This window comes from Pseudophryne corroboree, chromosome 2 (assembly GCF_028390025.1).
Source record: "Pseudophryne corroboree isolate aPseCor3 chromosome 2, aPseCor3.hap2, whole genome shotgun sequence".
NCBI lineage: Eukaryota > Metazoa > Chordata > Amphibia > Anura > Myobatrachidae > Pseudophryne > Pseudophryne corroboree.
In genome coordinates, this window is record NC_086445.1 from 732,811,479 (window position 1) to 732,838,909 (window position 27,431).

Consider the following 27,431-nt stretch of genomic DNA (forward strand, 5'->3'; position numbering starts at 1 on the left):
GTTCTCCTCATCCGAAGCTGTTAAGGAACGGGATAAAGCATCAGCCTTGGTGTTAAAAGTCCCAGCCCGGTACTTAATGACAAACGAAAACCGAGTAAAGAAGAGCGCCCATCTAGCTTGACGGGGATTCAAGCACTGGGCCGTCTTGAGGTACAGAAAATTCTTATGATCAGTGAAAATTGTAATTAGGTGTTTTGCACCTTCCAAAAGATATCTCCATTCCTCCAATGCAGATTTTATTGCCAAAAGTTCTTTGTCTTCAATGGTGTAATTCTGTTCCGCAGGAGAGAATTTGCGAGAATGGAAACCACATGGATGTAAGTTCCCATCTGGAGCGTACTGCGAAAGCACGGCACCTATGCCTACCGTGGAAGCATCAACCTCCAAAAAGAATGGTTTTGAAAAATCTGGTTGCTGAAGTACTGGAGCGGACATAAAGGCTGCCTTTAACTGAGCGAACGCTGCTATAGCTTCGGAGGACCAACGACTTGGGTCAGAACCCTTCTTAGTTAGGGCAGTAATAGGTGCCACGATGGTAGAGAATCCCTTTATGAATTTCCGGTAGTAATTTGCAAAGCCCAGAAATCGTTGTACCGCTTTCAAAGAAAGAGTCTGAGTCCAGTCCCGGATGGCAGTGAGTTTCTCTGGATCCATACGAAGCTCCGTGCCCGAAATGATGTAACCAACAAATGGAATAGAAGAAACCTCAAAGGTACATTTGGAAATCTTGCCATAAAGATGATTCTTTCGTAATCGAAGAAGTACCACTTTGACCTGTATTCTGTGCTCTGTGAGATTTTTAGAAAATATCAGAATGTCATCCAAATATACCACGACACTTAGGTAAAGCATATCCCGAAAGACTTCGTTAATGAATCCCTGGAAGACGGCAGGAGCATTGCTGAGGCCAAACGGCCTTACCAGGTACTTGTAATGCCCGTCCCTGGCATTGAAGGCCGTCTTCCATTTGTCTCCCTGTCGGATACGTATCAAATTATAAGCTCCCCTTAAATCAAGTTTGGTGAAAACTCGGGCTCCGCGAACTCTATCAAAGAGCTCCGTAATGAGCGGCAAAGGATACTTATTCTTAATGGTGACATCATTTAGACCACGATAGTCAATACATGGTCTTAGCCCTCCGTCCTTCTTCTTCACAAAAAAGAAACCCACCCCCGCCGGGGAGGTAGAGGGGCGGATGAATCCTTTCTGCAGATTAGACTTGATATAGTCCGACATAGCTTGGGTCTTGGGTAATGATAAGGGATAAGTGCGACTCCGAGGTGGCATTTTCCCCAGAATGAGCTCAATGGGACAGTCCCAGGGTCTATGCGGTGGTAGCAGATCGTCCGCTTGCTCCGAGAACACGTCAGAAAACTCCCGATAGGCCTCCGGAATGAGCCCTTCATCTGATTTGGAAGATACACGGAGCGGATAGACAGGGGTGAGACAATTTGAATGACAAAAAGGACTCCAAGATGTTATTTGTGTCGAACTCCAGTCGACGTGAGGGTTGTGAAGTTTAAGCCAAGGAAGGCCAAGAACCAGATCGTGGGGCATCTCCCGAATCACTAGGAACTCCAGATGTTCTTGATGCAGAGCTCCCACTTGCAGTTTGATTGGTACTGTACAACTTGAAATCAGACCGTTAGAAATTTGGGTACCATTGATAGCAGTCAACGTAATAGGTCGTTCGACCGACTGTAGCTGAAAACCCAGATTCTGAGCACAGGAAAGGGAAATAAAATTTCCTGCAGCCCCTGAGTCCAGCAGAGCCTTAACGGGTTTGGCTATTGACTCGGAGAACAGAGACACGGAGAGTAAACAGTCCACTGACAGAGAAGGTTTAGAAGAAACCCCTAGCTTGACTCCTCCGGAACAAGCTAGGACTGCCCATTTCCCGGACGAGACTTGCAAAACTTGAGAAAATGATCCGCGGCTCCACAGTAGAGGCAGAGTCTACCCTCACAACGACGCTGACGTTCTTCTGGGGACAGCCGAGATCGATTAATCTGCATGGGTTCATCAGGACTTGGAATAACCATTTGCTTAGACGGAAAAGATCGGACCCTTGATCGATCTGACCGACTACGTTCGCCACCTCGTTCCTGCATGCGAAGATCCACCTTTACACAGAGTGAGATCAACTGTTCTAAAGAATCCGGCAATCCTTTAGACGATCGGAGAGCCCGTTCCAAAAGGCAGCCCGAAGTTCTGAGGTTATGGTCTGAAAATTAATCACATACTGTCCCACTGAATGAGAGCCTTGTCGGACACGAAACAAGTCTGCAGAGGCAGCGGTCGTCCTGCCTGGCTCATCAAAGATCCTCCGGAATGATGCAATGAAATTGGTGTAACTAGAAACCAATGGATCAGATCGCTCCCATAACGGAGACACCCAATCCAACGCTGAACCCTCGAGCAAAGAAATAATGTATGCCACCTTGGACCGATCAGTAGGGAAGTTATGTGAAAGAAGTTCAAAGTGTACCTCGCACTGATTGAGAAAACCACGGCAATTTTTAGGATTCCCATTATGGCGAGAAGGAGTAGGGAGCTGAAGGCGTGACCTGGTTCCAGAGGAGGATGGAACATTACTAGAAACAACCACTGGAGCAGGTACTGGAGCTGGGGCCGGTACTACTGAAGCCAGAGAAGTCTGAATTTGATCCAGCCAGCCAGACAATTCCTGGAGATAATGCATCACCTGGCCCTGTGCTGCTTCCTGACTTTGTACTCGAGAAATCAAGTCCTGGATGTTACTTGCCTCTGGGCTCCGATCCCCCGGGTCCATGAGGCCTGAGTATACTGTCACTGACCTAGGTTGGGGGTGTTGTGAACTCGGGGGTCACTGTCACTGACCTAGGTTGGGGGTGTTGTGAACTCGGGGGTTCTCCCGATGGTAGGGGAGAGGAACCACAGTTGGGTCGGAACAGGGATGGCTTAATATAGGTCTTCCTCATACAGGACTCTGACAGTAAAGCTTGGTGAAAATATTAAAGAACTTTATTGCAGGAAGAGAGCAACACAATGTCACATAGCAGAGAAGGAACGTATGGGGAAATGTCCAGGCCTATAGGAGAACTTGTAAGCAATGCTGAGGATTCCAGGAAAAGAAGTACTTGTGAGTGTTGGTACAAGGTAATAATGACTGAAGAACTTTTTTTTTTTTTTTTTTTTTTTAAATACTGGTGATTTGAAGAATTGGTGAATGGTGGTTAAAGACTCTGATGATTTGAAACACTTGTGAGCGGTGGTTAAAGACACTGATGATTTGTAGAACTCGAGAACGGTGGTTAAAGACACTGATGATTTGTAGAACTTGTGAACGGTGGTTAAAGACACTGGCAACTTGCAAAACTTGGGAGCGGTGGTTAAAGACACTGATGATTTGTATGACTTGAGAGCGGTGATTAAAGACACTGATCATTTGTAGAACTTGAGAGCGGTGATTAGCCCGCAGCACATGCTGACTCCAAGAAGCACTGGTGACTGGATTGCAGAGAAACACACCAGCCGCAGTATACGCTGAACTGTGCAGCAACTGGCACCTGGAAGTGCCGGAGACACTGGGGTACGACTGCAGAGAGATACGTCGGGAACAAGAGCACTGGCATCCACGTCAGGGGAAAAGATGATCCTCAGGTGCCGAGGCTCTGCCCGGCGTCTGACTTTGAATCTCGCGCCTCCACTGGATATGCGGACCAGTCTGATGACGTCACCTGCTCCCGACCCACGTGATGCCGGGTGTCATGGCGGCGCCCCTGCCCCGGGGAACCACCGGGAGCCGCGCCAGCCAGACGCCGGAGCCCGTGGACCACCGAAGGTGGAGGCCGCAACACAGACCAGCAGGCACGCATTGGTAAGCGCGGTGAACGCCGCCTATGGCGTGTGACATCGGTGCATTGAGGATTAGATCCAGGGAAGTCATAGAGTGGAATGGAGCCTTAAAACCTGCTGGTTTTCTACTTCTTGCATCCACAAAAATGGGAAGTAACTGAACCTGTCTGTACTCATGGAGTCAAAAAAGTATCTCAGGAGAAACTAATTCATACCAAAATAACTGAGACTAAGGGTTCTATTTACTAAGCCTTGGGTGGAGAGAAAGTTGAAAAGAAAAAGTACCAGCTCCTAACTGTTATTTTCCAAACACAGCCTGTGACATGGCAGTTAGGAGATGATTTTCTGATAATTTATTTCCATCCACTTTATCTCTCTCCAAGGCTTAGTAAATAGACCCCTAGACACTGGTGAGGTACAGGAGTGCATGTAACTTGAAGGGGTGGATTGGGATAGAAAACCAATCTGGGAAATTTTTGTATGCAGCCTAATGTGGGCAGTTCGGATGGTGTAATGGTGAGCATTACTGCCTCACAGCACTGAGGTCATGGGTTCGATTCCCACCTTGGCCCTAAATGTGCAGAGTTTGTATATTCTCCCCGTATTTGCATGGGTTTCCTCCGGGTGCTCCAGTTTCCTCCCACAATCCAAAAATATACTGGTAGGTTAATTGGCTCCCAACAAAATAAATTAACCCTAGTGAATGTGTCTGTGTGTACATGTGGTAGGTAATCTAGATTGTAATCTCCACTGGGACAGGGACTGATGTGATTGGGTAAATATTCTCTGTAAAGCGCTGCGGAATATGTGTGTGCTGTATAAATAACTGGTAGTAATAATAATAATAATAATGTAGGCTGAGTACATTGAGGGGGTGGAGACTGTCGAGCGTGGCAGGAAACTCACTTCTCATAGGGTATGGATCTGAGTTAGACAGAGTTATGGCCTTTCTTGGGACTTTTGCAACAATTGTTCCTGCAACTTTATGCTAATGGTGCTACAATGTCTTTCCCTGATGGACATCTGTGTGTCCAAATATGCAAGGACTGAGATGCCCACTGTAAGTGTCTACAGATGCTGCAATCATGATTTGTACATCATTAGATGCCACCATTTGTGGCACCACTGAAACTTTCTTCAGCTCTATGCTAGGTGCAGATCATCTTTCTGAGCCTGGCCTCCAATGTGAGCAATTCACAGTCTCTGTACACATCCACTATCAGCAACACGTCCATATCACCACAATATCACATCCATACTATACTACATCTGCATCTGATTAGCCAACTGCCTAGGAATGCGCAACATGTTTCAAATACATGTGTACACAAATACCATCAGGACACACATGTGTGGTGCAACTCATATGCATGAGCAAAGGGAAAAACATTGCACAAGAAAAAATAAAAGCATTGATCCCCACATTATTTCTCCATCATGGGAAAATAACCATCACTCTGACACCCAACATGAAAATAACCCAACATGAAAAAAAAACAATACATTGACTCCTGCCATCACACTGACACCCAACAGGAAAATAACCATCACACTGTCACCCAAAAACATCATATACAGCAAAAGAATGTATAACCCTACGCAAGAAGCAGCAGATATCTTTCCAGTGTTATCAAACTGGAATAAACAAATAATGTACAGAGTAAACAGTGATATCAACATGCGCTAAAATAAATGGATGCAGATCCTATGGTTTAAGATGGTATAATGTCAAATAATACCAGAATCACGTTCACAGTCTTTTTTAGGTTTTTCCTATTTTCTTAGTCTGTAGAGATGTGCAAACTCCTCCAAAGGAATGTACATATGAAAAAAGGGAAACAAAAGTTTGCTCCAATGTGTAGTATTTTATCAGTAAAGGGTTGTGGAATTTCAAGATTAAGGAAAATATGTAGATCCTCCACTGCATGACAACAAAAGAACATATAGGGTCACCCAAAGTGCACAATAATTCCAGAAAATAGTGCTCACTTTCAAGCTTACATTAATCTATACAGTCCATGCTCATAAAGGTATCTTTAACATTTTCTCTTATATTCACATCTGGTAATTCAATCTTACTTGTATGCTTACTTGTAGCATGTATTGTAGATTCATATAATGGTTTCTTTTTTTTAAGGTTTATTAATACAGAAAGAATCATCAAACCAATTTGAAAGTGCAGAGTTCAAAAAAGCATGGAAGAAAATCCTGGAAACTTGTCATATTCCCTCATAGAATTAATTATTAGAGAAAGAACAAAAACCCTAGAAGAGTTTGAAGAGAAGATCAATGAACCCACGGCACAAATAGAACCCCCTCAGCACAATGGAGGAATACAAACAAATGGAGGAAAAGTTAGAACATAAAGTTAAAATGAATGAGAGAGAAACAATCCTATGAAAACAAAATAAATATTTTAGAGATAGGATCTCTATATATTCGGAAGAGATAAGGGAAGGAGAATATTCCCCCCTCAGACACAGAAGTTGCAGCTGTTCCTCTAGTATTGGGACAATGAGACCAGAGACTCTCCAACAAAGAAACTTCAAGAATAACAGACAACACTCGCCCCATGAGGAAAAAAGAACATATGACAATGAGAACCACCACAACTACAATACACCATTCCAAAGAAGGGAAAATACTAACAGAAACAGACCCTACAGAAATTATAGAACTCAGAGATATGAAAATCATAATAGAGGGGATACCTCCAGGCCATATAGAAATCAATATGAACAGAGAAAAAAACATCTCCAGGCCATACAGAAATCTATATGAGCAGAGAAAAAACACCTCCAGAACATATGGAAACCATTATGAATACAACTACGAAAGACCACAAAGATGGAATAGAGTAACAGGAAGAAGGAAGTATGAGAATTTACAATCAAATGATTATATCATGATGTATGAATACAATGCAGGAGAGATATTACCATCTCCTCTCCCAACTAAGAACAAATATGAATTATTGGGACAGGAACCTTTTTTAGGGTGAACAGAAGAAAGACGATCAAAAGATAAAGTATTAAAGAAAAAAGGGGAACAAGGGGTAAAGGAACTAAGAACAACAAAAAAAGAAAAGATAACACACCTATGACTTCAATGACTCCAATGACAGTCCTCACTGAAGAAAGTAACCCCCAGACAAAAAAAGGTGTCAGACAATAGAGTTTTCAATCTTAGTCACTACGCTTTAAAGAAAGATAAATTATCAGTTTTACAGAAAGGTCTCAAATATGCACCAGATAACAAGATGAACAAATTCAACACCTATGTAGACCTATGTAGACCTAAGAAGGAATAGTTCCAATGTGCAGGTATTCGACAAACAAGCATCAGATATGATGACAAGGTTTGTGGTAAAAGGGTATAAAAAAGAAACATAGAAACATAGAATTTGACGGCAGATAAGAACCACTTGGCCCATCTAGTCTGAGCCTTTTTTTTATCCTTTAGGCAATCTCAACCCTTTTTGAACCTTAATTCTTTGTAAGGATATTCATATGCCTATCCCAAGCATGTTTAAATTGCTCTACAGTCTTAGCCTCTACCACCGCTGATGGGAGACTATTACACTTATCCACTACCCTTTCTGTGAAGTAATTTTTCCTTAAATTTCCCCTGAACCTCCCCCCCCCTCCAGTCTCAGTGTATGTCCTCCAGTTCTAATAGTTCTCTTCCTTTGAAGAATGTTTCCCTCCTGAACTTTCTTAAGACCCTTGATATATTTGAAAGTTTCTATCATATCCCCCATTTCCCTTCTCTCCTCCAAACTATACATGTTAAGATCTTTTAGCCTTTCCGGGTACGTTTTGTGATGTAGGCCATGCACCATTTTAGTTGTCCTTCTTTGTACACTCTCTAATGTATTTATATCCTTCTGGAGATATGGTCTCCAGAACTGGACACAGTATTCCAGATGGGGCCACACCAATGACCTATACAGTGGCATTTATCACTTATTTTTCCTACTACTGATTCCTCTCCCTATGCAACCAAGCATCTGACTTGCCTTTCTCATTGCTTTGTTGCATTTCTTTCCTGCCTTCAAGTCACTTGAAATAGTGACTCCTAAATCCCTTTCCTCCTTAGTAGTTTCCATTATAGTACCCTTGATACTATATTTAGCCTTTGGGTTTTTGAGACCCAAGTGCATGATTTTGCATTTTTTATCATTAAACTGTAGTTGCCACGTTCTTGACCATTTCTCAAGCCTACCTAGGTCATCAATCATTTGTTTTACCCCTCCCGGTGTGTCTACCCTGTTGCATATCTTTGTATCACCTGCAAAAAGGCATACCTTCCCTTCAATACCATCTGCAATGTCACCAACAAAGATATTAAAGAGAACTGGACCAAGTACAGATCCCTGGGATACTCCACTGGTAACATTTCCCTCCATAGATTGCACTCCATTAACGACAACTGTGCTTCCTATCCTGCAAACAGGTTCTTATCCATTTAACTGTTTTATAATCCACCCCCATGCGTTCAAGTTTATTTAGCAGTCTGCGATGTGGGACAGTGTCAAATGCCTTACTAAAGTCTAGATATGCTACATCTACAGCTCCCCCTTGATCTATTATTTTCGTCACAGAGTCAAAAAAGTAAATAAGATTTCTTTGGCATGATCTCCCACCAGTAAATCCATGCTGTTTTGGATCCTGTAAGTGGTTTGATTTAAGATATTCCACAACTCTTTCTTTTAATAGATTTTCCATTACTTTCCCTACTACTGATGTAAGGCTTACTTGTCTGTAGTTACTTGCTTCCTCCTTGCTTCCACTTTTGTGCAGTGGAACTACATTTGCTCTTTTCCAGTCCTCTGGAATAGCGCCTGTATTTAGTGACTGGTTAAATAATTCTGTTAAAGGTGTAACCAGCACATCTTTTAGCTCTTTGAGTATCCTTGGGTGTATCCCATCTGGTCCCATTGATTTATCCACTTTTAGATGTGAAAGTTCTGTTAGGACCTTCTCCTCTTTAAATGTACTTTCATCTACCTTATTTTTATGAATGTCCTTGCAACTTAACTGTTGCCCCATCCCTTCTTCTGTAGTAAATACTGAGCAAAAATAATTATTTAGGTGATCTGCTATTGCCTTGTCACCCTCCACCAAATGCTCACTCTCTGTCTTAAGTCTTATTCCTCCATTTGATTTTCTCCTTTCACTTATATACCTAAAAAAAAGTTTTGCCCCCTTTATCTACTGACTGGGCCATTTTCTCCTCAGCTTCTGCCTTTGCTCGTCTGATCACTTTCTTAGCATCCTTCCGTCTGTCAAGATACACCTCTTTGTCATTATTATTTTGAGTCTGTTTGTATTTCCTAAAAGCCATCTTTTTGCTTTCACACTAGTTGATACTTCTTTTGTGAACCACACTGGCTTACTTTTCCTGGTGCTTTTCCTAACCCTTTTGATACAAAGATCAGTTGCACTTAGTATTGCACTTTTCAGTTTTTCCCACCTCTCCTGCACTCCTTCCAAGTTCCACCAGTCCGCCAATGAATCACTTAAACATCTCCCCATTTTTGCAAAGTCAGCATTTCTAAAATCCAACACCTTTGTTTTTGTGTGACAGGAGTTGGATCCTGTCTTTATACTAAACCATACTGCTTGATGATCACTGGATCCCAGGTGCTCACCCACATATATTTTGGATATCCTATCACCATTTGTAAGAATTAAATCTAATATTGAATTTTTGCGAGTGGGCGCCGTCACCAATTGCTTGAGAGATGCTCCCTGTAAGGAATGTAGAAATTTGCCACTTGTAGCTGAATTTGCAAAAGACCCCTCCCAATTTACATCAGGTAAATTAAAGTCTTCCATGATTATGACTTCTCCCTTTAAAGCCATTTTAGTGATGGCCAACAATAGGTTCCTGTCCAAATCCTGACCCTGGCCTGGTGGTCTATAGATCACCCCAATGCAAATAACATCCTTCTCACCGGTTTCTATGGTGACCCAAAAGGCCTCAGTTTTGTCTTCAATATTTTGTATTAAAGTAGCATTTATGCTTTTTTCACATACATTGCTACCCCTCCTCCTATTCTTCCTATTCTATCATTCCTAAATAAATTGTATCCTGGTATAGCTATGTCCCAGTCATGATTTTCATTGCACCATGACTCTGTAATTGCCACAAAATCCAAATTATCCCTTGTCATTATCGCAATTAGCTCTGGAATTTTGTCTCCTAAGCGCCTAGCATTTGCACATATAGCTTTAAGAATTTTGTCTGTGCATTTGTTATTAATAGCCATGTCCAGACTGTACAAAAAAAATGACAAGTTTAAAGTTGAAATTACATGTTTGGGGATGTTGAACAGTGTTTGATATATATATATATATATATATATTTATTTATTTTTACTAATCAGGAATCACACTGTGTCCTTTACACCATGAATACACCTCCCTAAATGTAAAGATATAGTACACCTGAACACAATGACCAAATGATCAAAGGAGGTAAACACCAGAGAGCATGCATTAATAAACTATGTTTCACTGTGCAACTTCCCCACACATGCAATGCCAATTACAAGCCAATCATTACATCAAAAAACATGCATGAGTTTGCATAAGAGAGAGCTGTAGTGAGCAGATTGTGGATGTATTTTCATAGTGTAAAGAGACAGATAACATTGGTACAGGTGAGAATTCAGTTGGTTTTGGTAAACTATAGACATAAATTTAAGTAGTTGCGGATGAAGTGGAAAGGTCTTGCAGCGTTCCTATCACAGATTTAAGTTATAAGTATGGGTTACTCAGGCTGGAGTAGTTTGATGTGTAGAGGAATTGGACTCACATTTGTTTGAAAGCTGTCCTTTAGTGGCCCAGATTGTGGAATGATTGTTGTCCTTCTGTTTTCCTTCGGTTTAACGTTGGTGTATCGTTGAAATTATTTTTAAACTTGTAGTTATCCTTTGAATAATGTCCTTTGAAGTAATGGCCCACAAGCCTACAGCCTAAGCCTTCCTGATGCTCTTTAAGTAATGGACCAAGCATGTGAATACACTGATTACACCCAAACTCCAATGAACCCTCCCCCAGCAATGACTAGTAATAAAACAGTTTTAAGAAAACAAACTAACAAACCAATCAACTGAGATTTATCAGAGTCATGCCCTCATGCCTATACTCAGGAGATAACATTCCAATTTATCAATAGCAACCCATCATGTGCATAAGCAATGTAATATAAAAGCAGATGCCTTATGCCTATAGCAATGCTATAATTCTTATCACCCAATTTCTTATTTACTATTTCAGTGCAATCAGTAGTGATAATCTGCAGCTCTCATTTACAATAAACCTAGACAAGTATATATTCACCAGCAGTTATTTGAGTGCAATGTTCTGCAGGAGTGTAGCAGATGGAATTACCTAGACAAGTATATATTCAAAAGCAGTTATTTGAGTGCAATGTTCTGCAGGAGTGTAGCAGATGGAATTACCTAGACAAGTATATATTCACAAGCAGTTATTTGAGTGCAATGTTCTGCAGGAGTGTAGCAGATGGAATTACCTAGACAAGTATATATTCAAAAGCAGTTATTTGAGTGCAATGTTCTGCAGGAGTGTAGCAGATGGAATTACCTAGACAAGTATATATTCACAAGCAGTTATTTGAGTGCAATGTTCTGCAGGAGTGTAGTAGATGGAATTACCTAGACAAGTATATATTCACAAGCAGTTATTTGAGTGCAATGTTCTGCAGGAGTGTAGTAGATGGAATTACCTGTTGAAGAAAAGGAAGAAGGAGGAGTCTCTTCACAATCAATATCAGTTGAAGATGTCACCAATATATCTAATAACGTCGGTGTAACGTCGAAATTATTTTTAAACTTGTAGTTATCCTTTGAATAATGTCCTTTGAAGTAATGGCTCACAAGCCTACGGCATAAGCCTTCCTGATGCTCTTTTGTGATGTAGGCCATGCACCATTTTAGTTGAAATTAAAGATACAGTGAATAGAATATGGGAGACAGAATGGACGACACTACTTAAGTATAAGGATAAAACCACGATTAAGGCAAAAAAGTTCCATTCATTACCCAATATAACACCCAATATCGGCAGATAGCAAAAACTATAAAACAGCATTGGCATATTCTGAGAGGAGATCCACTCCTTAAAGAAATAATTCCAGATAAGCCATATTTTGTATACAAAAAGGCCAATAATTTAAGGTCATGCTTAGTAAAGAATGCCCTCCCAGAGAAAAAAAATGGGGAGAGTAAAAACGGTGGGCTTCCACAGATGTGGAGACTGCATTATGTGTAAAAATCATACCAATACCCTGAAAAAGGTCACTGAATTCATGGCAACATGAAGTGGTATAAACGATTCCATAAAAGAATTCATTACTTGTAATAGTAAAAATTGTATATATTTAATTCAATGCAGTTGTAATTTACAATATATTGGACGTACATCACGAACACTCCAGGAGAGATTGGGTGAATACACTCGTAATATAAAGAAAGGTTTTGAGAAGCACAATTTATCAAACCATTTCAAGGAAAAACATGAGTGTTCACTAAAATCCATTTCCATGGTTATTGCTATTAACAAAATAACAGGTAACTGGAGAAAGAAAGATACAAGCACACTTTTGGCACAAACAGAAATGAAGTTGATTTATGACATGAAATCTTTGGTACCATCAGGACTCAATGCTGAGTTTGAACTGAAATGGTTTCTGTAAATCTAATCAAACTATTTCTGGTATCCTCTTCATTATATATATATACTATGTGAGAAGGTGATCAATAGTACATGTTCTAAGAAATATATATTTTTTTATAAAAAATTTTTTTTTTCATTTTTACTTTTTTTTATGCTTTTAGGCTGTTTTTTTAATATACTATCATTTATAAGATACCATAGATGAAAATTTTAAAATTTGGGTATTTATTCCATTTTGGATTCATGTTTTTTACATATCCCCGGCATCTGGAACGCATACTTCCGCGTCCAAATGCCAGGTGGAATGCACTACAGCGGAAGTACGTCAACGTCACTTCCGTTTTCAAGTTGAAATGCAACAGTTTTATACCATAAATACAGTATTCATCACATTAAACATGCCTTTATTCTGATGGTGTATCAGTGAAGGATGAGTATTAGTCTGGCAGCAAGTTACTAAAACCCCCGGTAAATTGTAAATCGCTATGAGACCCCATAGCGGAAGTACGTCATGGGTACTTCCGTTCTCAGGTGGAACGCATTATCGGGCTTTGGACCGCAGAGACAGTGCCCGCTAGAGCACAAATTGTTCACTCTAGAAAATTACATGAGAGATTATCATTGGTCTGGTGGCGGGTAACCATAGCAACTCGGGACCCAGAAGTTACTAGGAGATACTTATTAAATGTATTTTTGTACACAGAATCTTATGTCTTTACATAATATACATGTTTATATATGGATTATGTTTGTCTGTTTTTTTCTATAATAACATCCGCAATGTATCTGTAGTATAAATCAGTATATGCCCCATAATATTGATAGGAAGGGGAGGGACCAGGCAAAGCTTAAATAGATTGCTCTGGGATCCCATTCATAACATCACCCTGAGGAAGACAGAACTAGTCGAAACGCGTTGGTGGCATGTTTTTTTGATATACAGATCTGTACCTGTGGGATCCAGCAGAGTGGTGAGAACAATTGGGCCCTTTTATTTGTTACTTACCTATCAAGCTGTAGAAACATAACATCTACCCACTGGAGGTTACTGTATCTGCTATCTGTTTTATTTTATTAATTAAAGTCCATTTTTTTTATATATCAACAGCTTTTTGCTTTTTAAATTATACTACTTATGCAGGGAGGAAAAAGAAACCGTTATAGGAATCTACAAGATTAAATTACCAGATGTGAATATAAAAGAACATTTTAAAGATACCTTTATGAGCATGGACTGTATAGATTAATGGAAGCTTGAAAGTGAGCATTACTTTCTGGAATTGCTGTGCACTTTGGGTGACCCTATATGTTCTTTAGTTGTCACGCAGTGGAGGATCTATATATTTTCAAAAATCTTGAAATCCCACGACCCTTTACCGATAAAATACTACACATTGGAGCAAATTTTTGTTTCCCTTTTTTCACATGTACATTCCTTTGGAGGAGTTTGCACATCTCTACAGACTAAGAAAATAGGAAAAACCTGAAAAAGACTGTGAACGTGATTCTGGTATCATTTAAAATTATACCATCTTAAACCATAGGATCTGCACCCATTTATTTTAGCGCATGTTGATATCACTGTTTACACTGTACCCTACAACATCAATCTGTTTCCGCAGCAAGCAGTCCTATGCACAGTTTTTAACTGGAGGGAGATGGGATCTTCTAAAGCATTATTCACATCCTGGTCATGTCCCCTCCACCTAGGAAAACAGATTAAATTATTCCATTTTATACCCTCCCTCCCCATGAACAATGCTCTGCAGGGTATAGTCGACGATGTGAACTTTATCTATACTAAAAATACATTTGCAAAAAGGTCAATATTGAAGCTCACAGGGTGCAGCTCCTGGTGTCCATTGTCTAGTTCTAGAGGTGACAAGCTCCCAAATAGCAAGCTGAAGGCTCCTCACATATACATTTTCAGTTCTAATGTCATTTCCTTCATTATTGGTTGAGCTAAACCTCTCTGTACTCTGCAACAGCCGCTGGGCCTGCCCACTAAGATACTGAGGTTTTAGCCTTTCATTAGACATGGAGTGCTCCATTTCCTCCCTCTGATTGTCAATATTGAAAACTCAGCTGAACATAACAAATGAAGCTCAATGTAATGATTAATAAAAAAAAAGGTTAAAATGTGTCATTTGAGTTGCAGATTGGCCCCCTAGGGTTTGTTAGTGTGAACCAGATGGTGCCCTCCTTTATCAGCACCCATGGAGAGTGCAATCCTGGCCTGGTCACTTGTTATGACAGTGCTAGAGTGTTTTCTATGTTCTGCTTTGTTGTATCTGGATGAATAATTGACAATGTCTATGTCAACCATGCTCTTTTTGGAAGTAGTCAGGGAACTCAAAAATTCAGTAGAAGTGTCTCAGTGCAACAAATTAAAAATATAAACATACACGTAGCACTAAAACAGTGAAGCAATGCTATAAGGTTAAATCAATGATAAACCATTTCAGATCTGGTACCACAGTTTTATTCATTATGTTTATTTAAATGCTGCAACGTACATCAAATTTTCAGGAATTTGAGGTTGGAAGTTGTGCACCTGGTGAAAGGGATCTAATTTTGTTTGTGCACATCTTGCAAAGTGCATCATACAGTATATGCTGCCATTATATTAATAAATGTTAGTAATGTGTCTCTCAATCTGTCTCTCTTTGTGTACCCCTTATGTGTCTGTCTGTCTATCACGCCTGAGGGTTGGGATTGGCTTGGGCAGGCGTTCGTGGGCAGAGGGAATGTGAATAAAGAGAGGAGAAATTAACCAGGCTTTGTGCATGGAACTTGGAACTGGCAGGTATTGAAGTTATATACTTAGAAGATTCATTGGTGTTTTAGCAGTAATAAACCCAAAGGCAGAATAACATAAGTAAAAACTTTATTAAACAGGAACTGTGGATCACTGCTGCATCAGAATAATGAGTTAACTTGAGCTGGAACGGTGATTGGAATACAACCAGAATGCTGGTTGGCATGGAACCGGAAAGGTGACCAGATTGGAACTGGAATGGAACCAGAATGCTGGCCAGAATGGATCTGGAACGGATTTGAGTGCTGATCGTACTGGATCCAGAATGATGACACTGGAGAGACCTGAAAGATGCATATGTAAATGCAGAAGTACTTGGACCTTGGAAATCACCAGACAGGAACTGGTTCAAAGTAAAGGCACTAGAATGTAGGAGCTCAGCACAGAACTGTACTTCATGAGAAGAGACTGTTGTATGGCAATTTCATGTCAGCAGGGAATCCCCCTTATAGCATACAGTGTTCAGAAACTGGATGCTACAATCAGGTGGTGTAAGGAGCTCCTTGATTGGACAATTGAGGATCAGCTGATAGAATCCAAGATGGCAGCACCCAAGTCCAGTTTTGGAGGGAACGAGGGCCAAACACCAGGAAGCAGACTTTATGGAGGACAATGCTGCGGCAGCGGACAGCGTCAGCAAGCGCTGTGCAACACTATTCACAGAGACAGTGACAGATGCTGGGAGCTTCATGTGGACACAATAAACAGAGAGATCAGATGCCGGATACAGGATCCTTCTGATTACTCACACAGAGGAATTCCGACTCAGGCGGCTTAGGGGCTAATTCAGTAAGGATCGTAAAAAGTGCAAATTAGCAAAAACTGCGACCAATCGCAAAATTGCGGAAGCACGCCCAAACGGAAAATCTGCAACACTAATTTAATGTTACAAATGAAAGGTGGACTTGTCAAATTTGCTAATTTTGCGATGAGATTTAAAATTCAGCATTTTTTGCGAAAAGATTTACACTTAGTCACATTTTTTGCGTAAAGGTTTCTGATGTCACAGTTTAACATCAGCCACACATAACATTGAGACAACCATACCTACTGACAGGATGCGTCGAAAAACAAGACGATCTACTTCCGCTGGTAAATCCACAAACGCAGGCGGAAACAAGAAAAAAATATTTTTTTTTAATGTTGAAAGTTTACATACATGATATATTAATGTTTCTTTGTTATTATTAACATTCCTTATGTTATTGTTTAATGTGAAAATATTTTTTTTTAAAGTGGTGCATAATTAAAATGTCCACAAAATCACAATTATTGTGGTGATGTTATTGAACATATGTTTCTTTGTCAAGGGGAAAAAAAACTTACACATGTATGTGGGTATGATTTTTGAAGATAATAACTGTTTGTTGCTTTAAATCATTAAAAACTCAGCTTTTAAACAAAAAGCCGTTAACCAAAAAAAAAAAACTTGCTTGTAAATGTTATTGTACATGTTTGTAGGAAAACAAGTGTGTTCTTGACAAAGCTGCATTGTTATTAACTTAAAGAATTATTAGGTTACTACTAAAATATATTTTAGAGTAATACATGTGTTAAATAGTTTAAAGCTCTCTTACATGTTGTTAAGTTTCAATGCAACTGAATAAAGTGAATTGTGGTCAGCAGTGTGAGCTGCTTCAGCTGGGTGTAATGAAGCAATGATTGCAGTATACATCGAACATTCTACAACTGAGGTCAGCTTGTGCAGATTTTAAGGTAGATCTGTAGTCACTCAGAAAGTGCACACCATAAATGTGCATTCAGTTGCAAAAAATGCGTATGCCCCGCCTATCTAAAATCTGCATACGTCCACAACACGCCCCTGCTCGTAGTTTTTGCGAGGCCAGCCCTTTAGTACACCCCTACACGCCTAGTTTTTTTTCGTAGTGCGGGGGTCATTCCGAGTTGATCACTCGCTGCCGATTTTTGCAGCGCAGCGACCAGGTAAAAAAAGGGCAAAACTGCACATGCATATGCACCGCAATGCACACGTGCGTCGTATGGGTAAAAACAGCATCGTTGCTGTGCAATGATTCTAGCGACAAATCCATTCGCACAGCTGATCGCAAGGAGACTGACAGGAAGAGGGTGTTTATGTGTGTCAACTGACCGTTTTCTGGGAGTGGTAGGAAAAATGCAGGCGTGTCCAGGCATTTGCAGGGCGGGTGTCTAAAGTCAATTCCTGGATCTCCATTGCTAGGATCATCGCACAGAATAAGTAACTTCAGGGCTGGTCTTGTTTTACACAAAATGATTTTGTACCGCTCCGCTGCACATGCGATTACAAACTTGCAAAGCGAAAATACACTTCCCCAAGGGTGGCGACTATGTGTTTGCACGGCTGCAAAAAGTAGCTAGCGAGTGATCAACTCGGAATGAGGGCCTGCATATGCAGTTTTTGCTAAATCTTGTATTTTTTGTCTCAGATTTTGGATATTTTGTCTCAGATTTTACGTATTTTCGCAATTTTGGTGATTTTTTTTAGTATTGCGTTCCTTGTTGAATTAGCCCCTTAATCAGGAGTGACTAACACAGATAGCACTTTGTATGTTGAAGACAAGCAGGTCAGTATGTACTTGGATCTGGTGTGCAGGCAAAAACCCAGCAAGAAGGATAGACTTAACTGCAGGAGAGATGTCACAGGTATGTCAAAGAACCTGACAAATTCACTACACATTTGTCCTTTCATTCTCCCCCTTTGTATGTGTTTACCCCTGTTTACTCCTTTAATCATACAATATCTACTGTATCACCCATCATCTTCAAACCTTTTTACAATATATTTATGAGGGGTCGCACTATAGAACCGATTAAATAAATCTACACCGGTCTCAATTTAAAATATTTATAATAAAAACATAAACATATAAACATATCATTTAGCATGTAGTACCAAGTGTAATGACAACACCCTCTGATATAACCAATTGTTTTAAATAACAAAATGGGTATATTAAGATATTATAAATTAGTATAAATCTTCCATAGGCGGCCATTGGGATTATATCAGTGATTTTTAAAACTTTTAGCCGGGCAGCATCAGGTGCATAGGAATCTCAGTCTCCCTATAAAATTTCTGGATCCACCTCTGTCAATTGGGATGTTTCCAAACTAAGCACATATAATTACATGTAGTAAAGTTAGATATTAAAACAGATTGAAAACAGTTTCATTGCCTACTTTATAATATCTTAATATACCCATTTTGTTATTTAAAACAATTGGTTATATCAGAGGGTGTTGTCATTACACCTGGTTTTGTTTACTACATGCTAAATGATATGTTTATATAGTTAACAGAAATTTGGTTTGGTTCCGCACAGGAAAAATGTGGTAATGATGAACATAGATTAATACACAGATTGTAGAAAACTGTTCAGGGAATGACCAACGATACTAAGTTTAAATTTAAAGATTCTTAATGAAGACATCTAAATAATTATTTGAGTTGGTGGTGCTCCCAGAGTCAGTAATGGTTAAGCAAAGAGAAGAAAAAAGAAAGACTCTGTGTTGGGGCACGCTTAAAAATTTGAAATAAGTTTATTAAAATTTAACATTTAATTAATAACGAATAAAAGTAATGAGGAGTTTGATACAAAAAAATTGTTCAAGAACACAAAGTAAACATATATATTGACAGAAATCAGGATAAGCCTGATACAAAATTATGGGCACCTGTGGTGAAAAATATACTGAAAAACATAAAAAATTACAAAAAATTAATATTATTAAGGTGCCTGAGTTAATCAAAATTCAAAATTGGAGTAGAGGTAAATGATATGTACATATAATCACCGCAGTGATAATTGTAGGTAAGCACCTAGTCTAAAACCTCATGAGAATAGATGAGAGGCACAAAGGTTCATAATTGAAATGTCAAATGACTGTGGGTAATCACCTGGTAGAGATTCTGTTTGCTAAAAGGCTAGATCCTTATAGATAACAAAGCATTTAAGATAAAAGTATGATTATTAAAGATACAAAAGAGCATTGATAAATAAGCCTAAAGGCAAAGCCAATTGTAGATAAAGGGGTTTTGTTTACTACATGCTAAATGATATGTTTATATGTTTATGTTTTTATTAATAAATATTTTAAATTGAGACCGGTGTAGATTTATTTAATCGGTTCTGTAGAGCGACCTCTCACAAATATATTGTAACTTGGTTCCTTTTTTGAAGCCAACACAGATAGGCTTCTGGGGTCAGACGAAATAGAACCTTTTATAAAATACAAATTTATATGGTTACAAGAAGACAGGTTTTAGATGAAGTTTTCTAATTTTATCATTCTGCGCCATCAGGCACATCTTTTTTCAGTATCTTCAAACCTTTGCTTCATTGCCAGTGGTGCAAATAGAAATATTTTCTTAGTGGTACTGAGTGACGAAAAATGGGCGTAGTCATGTGTTGTTAGGGTGTATGGCCACATGTCACTAGTGGGAGTGGCTACATGACACTAGCGGACAACACAGACCCTTTTCTTTGGACTCTGGGCGCAAGACTAAAAATATATAGTAATGCCTCCAGTATAATAAATACATATAGTAATGCCCCCAATTTGATAACAATATATAGTAATGCCTCCAGGATGCTTTGTGGTGCATTATAATTGTGAAATAGTGGTCAGGAGTGCAAAATGTGTGGCAGGTGGTACTGCATACCTGTTGCCAAATTCTTAAGGGTACTCCATACCCGAGCGTACCCGCATACTTGCACCACTGTTCATTGCTCACTTTCTCCCTGAGACCTTCACGTCTTACTTTTTATCTTTCTGCACATCTCCTTCTTCTTCCACTTCTCCCCTCTTGACCCATTACTTTCTTCCTAATTTTCTACTGAATTTTATGATGATGGATATTGATCAGAAGCAATGTGGAAAAGCAAATTTTAAAACTTATTTAATGCTATTGTATATAACAGAACATGATGATTGCATATAAGCACAACCTTCCAAATGTAAATTTTTTTGCTCAGTGATTGAATAGTAAACTGTTGGTACGTTACAGATATTTTTCATGTATTCAAATGACAACTAACAGGGTTTTGAGGTACTGTCGGACTGGGATTCTGCATTTACATTATTGTGAAATCCCTAAAGGCAGGATCATCGCCATTCAACAGAGAAGTGATTTTAACAGGTCAGTACATGTTTTATTGTAATCCCTGCTCTGTAAATGGGATGTGGTTTATATACTGCCTGTTGGGATCCCGTTGTTCTCGAGAAAAATGCCAGAATCCCAACAACCGGAGAAATGCTCGTGGTCAGAATCCTGACTGCAGCTCAGTTTTCCCACTCGTGTGTTGGGTCCATGCCACCACCTGACTGGGAATATAACTGTGACGAAGACACACCACCCGAGTGAGAATATCAGGCTGCGGCCGGGTTTCTGACCGCCATCATTTTCCCGGCTATCGGGATTCCGGCATTGGTCTCATGAACGTCTTCGGGCCCAAAGCATGGTGAGCGAGGGTACTCGCTGCTTCACTGCCAGTATTCTGGCTGGTGGGATGCCGCTGTTCGTATAGTGACAGCCGGCATCCTGTCTCCCATATGTATTCCCTGTAAACAGTATCTCAGAATTAAATGAAACAATATTTATCAAACTCTTGCCAATGTGATAGTTAATATAGAAAAGCATTATTAAAATTATGTTTTAATGCAAACAAAAATAATAACAGATCTCTTTTTTATGTACAGTAGTCCATTTTTTTTAGATAAAATACAAAATGTAATGTACAAATAATTTATAGGTCTTTTTTCTCAGATTAATGAACCCCACCCCTCAAACTATTGTTTTATTATTTACCATACCTAAAGAAGCTATCTATACATACAAAGAACATGTATCTATGTAGAATAAATGCTGTATTGAGGCTGTTCCTAGTTTTAAAGTTGTCATAATATGCTAAGAACACCAATATTTAGTGTCATTTTTAATGACTATTTCCTTCTGAAAATGTCAGGGTCCCTATTATTTTCTTTTCATTCATTGCAATTACATGTAAAGGTCTGTAAACAGCATGTGAACAAGATGCCATTGTTCTAGCAAGAAAAGCAACACTTGTACAGTACAGTATGTAACATAGAGAAATGGTGAATTGTGCTCTGATTTAAAATCTAAACCAACCCCCACAGGCACCTGGTCACACCAACTGCAATAGTATATAGGTCCAGTTTATAGAAAATAATAAAAAAAGTAGTTAGCAGTAACAGCATCTGTAAGTACAAAATATCGACTAATACACTTAATGAATATACAGGTAATACATAAAAACAATGGGTAATATTACCATAAGGTTTCTGACTAGGATGTATAACATGTACCAGTTGGTCAGCACTTAATAAATAGTGTAAACCCTATTATATTACAAAAATAATAAAATTTATTTCACTGTAAGAGACACATTAGGAATAATGTCTAATGAGCTATGGGGGTCATTCCGAGTTGATCGTAGCTTTTACAAAATTTTGCACAGCTACGATCATCTTTCCTGACATGCAGGGGGGCACCCAGTACGTGGCTAGTCCGCCCCGCATGTCAGTCCGGCCCCCCTCGCAGAAGTGCAAAGGCATCGCACAGCGGCGATGCCTTTGCACTTCAGGAGTAACTCCCGGCCTGCGCAGCTTTAGCGTGCTGGCCGGGAGCTACTCCTCGCTCCCTGGCCCGCAGTGGCTGCATATGATGTCATGCAGCCGCAGCAGCCCGCCCCCCCCGTTCAGTCCGGCCACGCCTGCGTTGGCCGGACCGTGCCTACATAATGGAGGCTAAACGCCGATGTTTCGCCCCCTCCCGCCCATCGATCGCCTCTGCCTGTCAATCAGGCAGAGGCAATTGCTATCCTGCTATGGCCTTTGGCCGTCCCACATGTGTAGGTGCACTACGGCGCCGGCGCATGCGCAGCAGGGACCCGTTCGCTCTGCTGCGTTAAAACGCAGCAAACAAATGGGTCAGAATGACCCCCTCTGTGCAGGCCACAAACTCCACCTAGATAATTAAATTAGGTGATATGATTTTCTCTGTACATTGCAGGTCATAGGTTATCTGACTGATGTCCCCACATACCACAGCAATTATTCACGTTACACGATACAGCAGAGCCCTTATACACATTATGCCATAGGATTGTATATCTACAAAAGGAGTGTGGCCATATTCTCTCCACTACTTGGTGTTGTGCCAACATTATAATCTTTATCATACTGAAAATCTAAGGGAAAGAGAGATATGTTGCTTCTTTGTCTGGCTATTGTTAGTAATACTGCATAATTTTTGATGCTTTGAGAGCACATTTGACAAACACTACAGTAAGATGGCATCCAGGTTTGAAAAAATATGTGGATGATTTAGAATCCTTCACAGGTGTGATTAAGGTTGGCAAATAGCACCTTATGTTACACTATAATTGCCAGGTCTAGAAGTCTGCCTGGTATGTTTAAATGTTATGAGTTGTGGATTTACATATGAGAAATCACATAACAGGATGTGTTTTGTGCTAATTATTCAACAGTTTATTGGAAATGTGTTGTTGAATTCCCAGGATCTCTTCCCATACTAATTATTGCTAGCACTTTTGTGGAGTAATGATGAAGAAATATGTAGCGTCACTTTATGAATTCTCAATATGGCTTACAGAAAGTGATTGAAGTTACAAGATAGGCAAAATTAGATCTAGGAAGTATGTCTTTAATATGTCAATTAAATACTGTGTACTCCTAATGGTTGTTGGAGAAAGTTTGTGAACCTGTAGAAATTATTGGATGATGGATCTACAGTAAAAGCAATTCCTACTGGAGGATAAAGAGAATCTTATTAAACAGTTAACACATGAGCTTGTTTTATTGATTAACAATCACGTTTTTTATTGGAAAAGTTTATATACTATACATCAGACATAACTATTGAAAGAAGGGAAGAGAGTGATTGGAAGTGCACTGCTAGTGTTTTGACACAGAGGGGCATTAAAAAGCCAATTATTCCTGACATTACATGATTATTATTTTTTTAAAATCCATACCTTATGTAGGGTGCACATATGGTTTCACCTGTATCTATTATGCATGTATCTGAATAATATATATATATTGAGAGTGGAGAAAAATGCTGTCAATTATTATCGATGTACTGGTCATACATAGGAGAATGAGGATGTTGCATGTTAAATGCTCTCTTCAGGCAGAAATGTGCCTGGTACTATGGACGTGAGCAAAAAAAGTGACTTCGTGAGTGATGTTCTTCGAATGAGGGAGTGCGCATTTGAGCATATTGGGACATTTCCTTTTTAATGATTACACACTATAACTTTTTATCTCCGCAAAATAATATTATTTTAGTAATCTTAAACCATGAATTGCTAATATGGTTTTAACTACTGCTTTCAATTGGATTCCTTGTACATCATTGTGGTGCCATTTATATAGGGAATCAAATACACTATGTGCACATTTGCTCACTCTTGTTTACTAAAATTAATGGGAAACTCCCACATTTTGGTGAGTTTTATTGAAATCCTATAGGAATAGACCGTTATCCAATTGGACGTGGGGGATTCAGGGACTTGATTACATGATTTACTTTAAATCATGTCATTGTGTCCCTGCTCTAAATGGTGGCATTGTACAGCAGGTGGAGTGGTCATGATGACAGTAAGTAGAGGTAGGGATGCTAACCATCTAGGAACCTCCTCCCTGTTATGTCATTTGGAGCGAGTTCTTGCAAAGTAATTTGGTAAAATATGAAAAACACAGTACAATAATACTAAGCAGCCCAGCATCAGCTAGCTCTCAGCTAAACTACTTTTTAGCTCACCCAGGAACCTTGTGAGTATACAGCATAGGAGGCTAGTTCTTAAAAATGGGGAAAAGCTGATGTTCATAAATATTAACTACAAATTCCATGAGAAAGACCTCTCCTGCCTGTAACATTAAAGTACAGAAACTACTGTAATGGTGGATTTCAGTGGGGAAGAGGTGTGTGATGATGATTTTAACACTGATGAGGGTGAGGAATTGGATAAGAAGAATGACCTCTTCCAACTGTAGTGAGTATTAACAACACTGTTAGCTGCCTTAAGCCAATTGGCAGCTTGTTTTGTGAGGGCACAAACAAACCAAGCACTTCAGCCACAAAAGTGGCAGACCCTGTCTCTGAAGTTCTTGGTTTGTTATATTGTGCATGTAATTTGTAATATCCAACATAAAGGTGCATGGTAGGTCCCAAGGACAATTCCATGTTGCACCACTTTTCATAATAAGCTGCATTTTTAGAAGGCATTGGGTATTGTCTTTTATATATAATATATTACCAATCTGCAATGCAATTTTAAACATAAATAACTAATGTGTTTGTGCAGCTGCTTTGTTGCTTAGCCAGCCAACCTTTGGCCAATATTGGTGAACAATAATGTGAGCTGTAAAGTAGTCAAAATTGACTGGGAATGACTGGAAATTAATGTTATCGAGATAAAAAATATTGAAGGGAACAAAAACAGGCCCAAATTAAATTATTTTATCTGTTTTTAGCATTTCTGTGTTTAAAAGTACAGATTCAAACCTAAAACATTTGAGGGTGGTTTTGCAAAACTAAACCAAAACATGAAGGTGAATCCAGATCCAAAACCCAAATCACTAAACATGGAAATTGGAATTTTTTTAAAAATATATCTTTTTTTTAAACTTTGTTTTAAAATGTTTATGTATTGTACAATAAATTCTGAACAAATACACAATAATAGTAAGTGTGAACATTAAATGTACATTAATAATAATGTGCCTTTAAAAACTGATAAAGTACCATATAGAATAGGCCATCTAAAGGCAGATTACAGTAGAGTTCTATTGCATGTACTCTTTGGAAAACCAGAAGATCTAGTAACACCACCACGCCAGTTCCTGAAAAGTAAGTATTTTCTTGCAGCAATTCTTACATTGGGGCTCATTACATAACATCAATATATTATTACAGGCCACATACCATAGCAATCTATTGCAGTGAAATTATTGAAAGCTGAAGTCATGGTTATAATGAAACATTACACTTTGCACAATTTTATTAAGTAAGACCTACAGTATTATGTATTTTCCCTAGGACTCACCACTCTTTATTACTGCATCTTAAACCACAACTAAAATATTTCAGCAATGTAGCAAATGCAGTAGCAGCTGTAGTAAGAACATCAGCGACAGGGCCAGACTGGCCATTTGGGACTTTTGGCAAATGCCAGATGGGCCAATGGACTGTTTGGCCTGTATGGCTTCACAACACACATAGAGACTAAGGCCGGACAAGCAGCTCTGCCTCTTGATGCTCCACTCGGCCATCCAGCATACAAAGAGATGGGGGCATGCCACAAGGTCAGGTCCCCATGACTCATTGCACGCCCCCTTGACTCTTGACAATGCCCCCTTGGCATGTCCACTGAAGTTCCAAAGCTGTCTATGAACCCCAGTCCATCCCTGATCAGAATTAGGGGACTTTGGAATCCCTGTTGTAACTACATCATGTGGGTTGAAGGTTACTAGGTTGTTTGCCCTATTTGTAAATGCAGAAGTTTTAACAGGGTTCACACTATTTACCAGTCTGAAGAGCCTTTCTAAATGTTTGAACTAAAAAGTCTCCAATATCTACTCAATAGAGCACACCAAGGGCTCACATTTTCAGCACTATGCAGTCACCTTCGGCTGCATCACGGTATTTTATCCATTCATTTTCCATCTATCTACAAGTCCATAACACATTCTGGTGACTTTTAAAGAAAAATGAATTCAATTCACCTGTTCTCATTTTCAACATTTCTTATTTAATAGTTATCTGTGGTAATAATATATTTTCTGTAGCCACATTATCTCTGACCGGCTCTATAGGTCAGGATTCCTTTATCTGGAAAGAAGTTGTATGATACGAAATAGACAATAGAAAAATGTATTTTATAGTCAACTTTAACTAACAGTCCATTGTTGTTGAGCACTGGTTCCTTATTAAAAGTATGAGTTTATATATTTTTTTGTTAAATTATCTTCTACCTTTTTGTCTCTTGTGTGATTCATCAGTTTGCACTTTCTTTCACTTCACAGGGTTCAGCAGCAGTCACTACTACAGACAAAACATGTTCTACAGTGGACTTCTCATAGCTTTGAAGAGTGAATATTCAATAAAACAGTAGTGGAACTAGACAAGAAAGAACATCATTATTTCTGCAACTGACTGCTGAGTCTGGTGTACTGTAAGTCTTATCTGGCTAGGAAACTTCTATCAAGTGAATTAAAGGTTACATTTTATGTGAAAGAATTGAAAAAAATAAAACTACTGTATAGTACTAAAACCAAACAGGAAAAAAAAATAGCATTTAAAAAAATCTATATAATGTAACACAGGAGTTGATGTAATAAGCAGTGAAAAGAGGGGAGAAGTGGGCCAGTCGAGAAGCTGCCCATAGGAACCAATCAGCTTTGAGGTAGCATTTATCAAGTATATTCTATAAAATGACAGGTTAAGTCTGATTGGTTGCTATGGGCAACTTCTCCACTAGTTCACTTGGGATCGGTATAGGATGCCAGCGCATGGGATGCTGAATGTCAGTATACTGACATTGGCATCCTGTATGCCAGAATGTCAGCAGGGGGCGAGTGCAACAAATCCCCTTGTAGGCTTGCTGTGCTCACCACACTGTGGGCGCGGTAGCGAGCTTTGCTCGCCACAGGTTCTATTCTCCCTCTATGGGTGTCGTGGACACCCACAGAGAGAAATCACCTACCTCAACGGTATTCCGGCTGTGGTATAGTACCCCTGTCGGGATCCTGGCATCGGTATTGAGACAGCCTAGATCCAGATGGGTGGTATTTTAATAGCATGCCATTCATTTCTCTACTCTTTTCACTGCTTGATACATCAACCTGTTAATCTCATAACTGAAATGGTGTCAAATATTCAGCAATTTAGGGAACAGAGACTTTGAACATACATCTCCCTACACCCAGAGGGGAGGAATGGAAGTAACCAAATACAGGTCAAATATAGTAGGGCCATGTAGCAATTGCCACAAAATTGGAGGAGCATGCATGCGCAGATGCAT